Source organism: Mus musculus, chromosome 4 (genome assembly GCF_000001635.26).
Source record: "Mus musculus strain C57BL/6J chromosome 4, GRCm38.p6 C57BL/6J".
In the NCBI taxonomy this organism is placed as follows: Eukaryota; Metazoa; Chordata; class Mammalia; order Rodentia; family Muridae; genus Mus; species Mus musculus.
The window spans coordinates 16,348,419-16,354,443 of NC_000070.6; positions in this window are offsets into that span (position 1 = coordinate 16,348,419).

Consider the following 6,025-nt stretch of genomic DNA (forward strand, 5'->3'; position numbering starts at 1 on the left):
ACTTATATTGAAATCATATACAATAAATACACAGTCATGTTAAAAATAAGGAGCTACTTATAAATTGTATAAGCCATGTACAATTGCTGGGTTATTTTGGGATAAATTAGCTTGTATTTGTTTTTGTGTGTTACTGTAAATATTTTGTAAAGTTTTAAATATTGACTAACTTCCTTGACTTCCTTTACTTATATTTTCAAATTGTATACATAGTATCAAGTTAATTGTGATATATTTATTAGTATATTTCTACATACTCATTTTAAATAATGGTTTTGGCTGTTTGATTGTGAGAATTATTTCATCTCACTTTCTGGTGATTTTAGAACAAATGAAATGTATTTCAGAATAAAGTGTGGAATGTCACAAGCACATAATACAAGTTAACTGCATTTACAAACTCTGCCTCTCCACCTCAACTGCTCCTCTGTCCCCTTAGAGCTCTTTACTGCTATTGGGGTAGATACTGATCTACTCACATCACTGCACATATCAAATAGTGAAATCCTTTTTTTTTCTTTTTTTTTGAGTCAACTTGTATTTTCTGCAAATGATGTTTTTTTTAGTATCTTTGGTTTTTCTATTAAGTAAACTTTAGCAGTTGTTTCTAATCATGATCTAACCATGATAAAATAATTTATTCTGTGTTTTTAAAAAAATATTCTTTGAGTATAATATAATTATACCATTTCCCCCCTTTTTTCCCTCCTAAGAATTCCATGTGTCCCTTGTTGTCATCTAAATTAATGACCTATTTTTATTTCAATGAATGTATAAGAATGTGCATAATATAATTGACTGTATATTTTCTAATAATAATCATACATCCTTTTCATTCTGTAAAATGTTACTTGTATGTTTTCAGACTGAGCATTTGTTTTTGGATAAACAATCGGTGTGCCCTTCTCTGGGGAAGGCTATTTCTCCTAGTCTCAGCATTCCTCATTGTTTTTATCTTTGGTTGAACTCTCATGAAATCACTTCGCTCCATGTTAACATGTCTATTGGTCTCATTCTTGTTCATCTCATGTTTCAATAGCTATGTTGCTAAGACTCCATGGATGTAGTACCTGATATTATAAGACACAACATAATAGCAAATGCCTAGATCCTCTGGCTCTTAAAATCTTTCCCTTCTTTTGCAATATTCCTTGAGCTGGAAACACAGAAGTTGTGTTGTAGATGTATCCTTTGAAATTGCGCTCTATGACTCTACAGATGATTGATAGTAGTTTTCTGTAATGGTCTTCACTCATTTCAAAGAGAAGTTTCCTTGCTGAGGAGTGAAGACTACATTTATTTATGGTTATAAGGATAAATATTTAGAAATAGTTAGGAATTATTTGGCTTTAGTGAGGTGATAGTTGAAGGGTCTTCTTTGAGACCCATAAATTCACTAGCCTTGGTAGTTGTCAAGGTTTACAGTACTAGACATTATTTCCCTCTTGTTGAGTTGATAGAAAGTTCAATTAGAGAACTGTTGGTTACCATCAAGGTATGTATGTTAGTTTTGGACCCTTAGGGTTATCATGCCATGCTGAGATTTGTTAAGATTTGTAGCCATCATATTTAGGTAGGTCTGTTGGTTGTTTCCCATTTGGAAACTTGCATGGCACCTTGTGGTATCTTGATAGCTAGTCCTGGGATGGAGGCCTTCAAGAGGATCCATCTTAGGTTTTCTGAGCTCCGTGTCTTAAGTTCATGTTTTCAGTAATTTATCTTCTACCTCTGGCAGATAGCCAAGTGCTACACTAATAGCCAATAATATTTTGCGACTCTGTTGAACAACCACGATGAACAACTCAAAAGAGGGTTTCTCATGCCTACCATTAAATACATATATTCTATACATATTAGAAGAATATGTATACACTGACGTTTTTTACCTTATGCCCTCTTTTTTTGCTTCCTTTCACTTTGTGATATAAGGCCGCCCTTTCCCATTTCTTCTTCAGATCACTTACATCCTGCTATTCCTCCTTGTGTTGCTCCTCACACCTTCAATGAACCCCTTTGTACTTTCTTGTTTTCTATGGTTACTACAGATTACATACTTACAACTGAAGATATGAAGTTAGGAACCTCTGATGAGAAAGAACATGCAACATATGTGTTTCTGAGTCTGGAAAACTTCACTCATGTTCTTTTCAAGTTTTACCCACATACCTTCAAATTTTATGATTTCATTTTTCTTTACAGCTAAAATGTATTCTGTAACTGTTACTACACTTTTATTATCCATTCACCAGTTGAAGGACATTTAGGTTATCTGACACTTTAAATTGGTTCTCCCTCAAAGGTATTTTAATTTCATGTCTCGCTTATGTCTTCTGCATAGAGTGTTTGTACACAAGGAAGAATGTTTGAATATTACTCCAAGGCTGAAGTTTGCTTTAGATCAATCTGAGATTAAAAGATTTCATCACATTGCCTATTGTACTACCTTTCTAATACAGTAACACATACATAAGACTATCAACTTAAGGAGAAAACATTTGTCTTATGTCATCATTTTGGAAGCTTTAGTTCATGACCAGTTGACTCTTTAGTTTTGGGCTAGGACACCAGAGGGATACCATGGCAAAAGTAGGAGATAAAAAAAAATCCCTGTTCATGCAAAGAAAGAAAAAGATACCTTTATCACACATCTCTAGGAACACTAAGGAACTAAATCTGTCCAGTAGGTAGTATTGCTGAGGAACAAACCTTTTATTTTATATTTTTAAAAATTATTACTACTCAGCTATTAAAATGAATTTATGAAATTCTTAGGCAAATGGATGTATCTGGAAGATATCATCCTGAGTGAGGTAACCCACTCACAAAAGAAGTCACTTGATATGCACTCACTGATAAGTGGATATTAGCCCAGAAATCTAGAAGACCCAAGATACAATCTGCAAAACACATGAAACTCAAGAATAAGGAAAACCAACATGTGGATACTTCATTCTTCCTTGGAATAGGGAATAAAATACCCATGGAAGGAGTTATAGAGACAAAGTTTGCAGCTAAGACGAAAGGATGGACCATCCAGAGACTGCCCCACCTGGAGGTTCATCCCATAATCAGCCACCAAACCCAGACACTATTGCATATGCCAGCAAGATTTTGCTGAAAGGACCCTGATATAGCTGTCTCTTGTGAAGCTATGCCAGCGCCTGGCAAATACAGAAGTGGATGCTCACAGTCATCTATAGGATGGAACACAGGGCCCCCAATGGAGGAGCTGGAGATAGTACTCAAGGAGCTGAAGAGGTCTGCAACCCTATAGGTGGAACAGCAATATGAACTAATCAGTACCACTCCAGAGGTCATGTCTCTAGCTGCACATGTAGCAGAAGATGGCTTAGTAGTCCATCATTGGGAAGAGAGGCCAATTGGTCTTGCAAACTTTATATGCCCCAGTACAGGGGAATGACAGTGCCAAGAAGTGGGAGTGAGTGGGTAGGGGAGCAGGGCAGGGGAAGGTATAGAGGTCTTTTGGGATAGCATTTGAAATGTACATGAAGACAATATCTAATAAAAAATTTAAAAAAGAAAGTCAACAGATGTCCTGAAAAAAATTATTATTCTCAGACAAGGATTCTCTGTTTATCCCTGATGGTTCTGGAACTTACTTTGTAGATCAGAGTGGTCTCAAATCCACAGATCCTCCTGCCTCTGTCTCCCAAGTAGTGGGATTAAAGGCTACTATTCTCTGGCTGAGAAGCAAGTGGGCATTTTGGATCTATGTTTGAAGCAAAATACAGCACATGTAGATGAAATTTGACCACTGAATATATTTGTTCTGATTATTACATGCTAACAAATGTAGGATGTGATCATCTATGTAGTATAGAAATCTAGCCCTCTGGTTTGGACCTGTGCTAGGAGCAGAGCTTCTGCTTTGGATTTCAACAAATTCAGCCAATACCTCAGTGGCAGCTCAACCCTTCAGGGGTTTTGACACATCCAGTCTCACAGGCTCACAGGCTTACAGGAGGGACAATCTCCAGTCAGAGATAGGAAGGTCAGTTAAGGCCAGAGATAACCAGATTGTGAGAGGCAAGCACAAGAACATAAGCAACAGAAACCAATACTACTTGACAACACCAGAACCCAGTTTGCCCACCACAGAAAGGCCTGGATACCCCAAGACACCCGCAAAGCAAGATTCAGATCTAAATTCTCAGCTACTGAAGATGATAGAAGAATTAAGGAGAATGTAAATAACTCCCTTAAAGAAACACAGGAGAACACAGGTAAATGAGTAGAAGCCCTCAGAGAGGAAACACATAAATCCCTTAAAGAATTACCGGAAAACACAGTCAAACAGGCGAAGAAGGAAATGTACAAAACAAACCAGGATCTAAAAATGGAAATAGAAACAATAAAGAAACCACAGAGGGAAAACCCTGGAGTTAGAAAACCTAGAAAAGAGGTCAGGAGTCATAGATGCAAGCATTACTAACAGAATACAAGAGATAGAAGAGAGAATCTCAGGGGCAGAGGATGCCATAGAAAACATTGACACAACAACCAAGAAAAATGCAAAATGCAAATAGCTCCTAACTCCAAATATCCAGGAATTTCAAGACACAATGGAAAGACCAAACCTAAGTATAATAGGCATAGAAAAGAAGCAAGATTCCCATCTCAAAGGGCCAGTAATCACTTTCAACAAAATTATAGTAGAAAACTTTCCTAACCTCAAGAAAGAGATGACCATAAACATACGAAAAGCCTACATAACCTCAAAAAGATTGGACCAGAAAAGAAATTTCTCCTGGTACATAATAATACCAAATGCACAAAACAAAGAAAGAATATTAAAAGTTATAAGGGGAAAAGACCAAGTAACAGATAAAGGCAGACCTATCAGAATTACACTGGACTTCTCACCATAGACTATATAAGCCAGAAGATCCTGGGCATATGTCATCCAGAGCCTAAAGGAACATAAATGCCAGCCCAGGCTATTATACCCAGGAAAACTGCCAATTAACATAGATGGAGAAACCAAAGTATTCCATGACAAAGACAAATTTATACAATATCTTTCCACAAATCCAACCCTACAAAGGATAATATATGTAAAACTCCAACATGAGGAGGTAAACTATACCCTAGAAAAAGCAAATTAATCTTCTTTTAACAAACCCAAAAGAAGATAACCACATAAACATTCAACCTCTAACAACAAAAGTAATAGGAGACAACAATTACTATTCCTTAATATCTCTTTACATCAATCGACTCAATTCCCCAATAAAAAAAGACATAGACTAACAGACTGGATATGTAAACAGGACCTAGCACTTTGCTGCATACAGGAAATGCACCTCAGTGTCAGAGACAGACACTACCTCAAAGTAAAAGGCTGGAAAAAATTTCCACACAAATGGTCCTAAGAAACAAACTGGAGTAGCCATTCTAATATCCAACAAAATAGACTTTCATTCAAAAGTTATCAAAAAAGATGGGGAAGGACAATATATACTTATCAAAGGAAAAAACCACCAATATTAACTCTCAATTCTGAATATCTATGCCCCAAATGCAGTGGCAACCCTCATTTGTAAAAGATACTTTACTGAAGCTCAAAAGCACACATTAAACTTCACACAATAGTAGATTTCAACACCCCACTGTCACCAATGGACAGATCATGGAAACATAAACAGACACAGTGAAACTAAAAGAAGTTATGAAAAAATTTATCAGATTTAACAGATATGTACAGAACATTTCATCCTAAAACCAAAGGATATATCTTCTTCTTAGTACTTCATGGCAAAAATCGACTATATAACCAGGCAGAAAACAAACCTCAACAGATAGAAGTACATTGAATTAATCACATGCACTCTATCGGACCACCATGGACTAAGGCTGGTCTTCAATAACAGCAAAAACAACAGAAAGCCCATATACACATGGAAGTTAAACAACTCTCTACTCAATGATAACTTGGTCAGAGAAGAAATAAAGAAAGAAATGAAAGACTTTTTAGAATCTAATGAAAATTAAGTTATAATATATC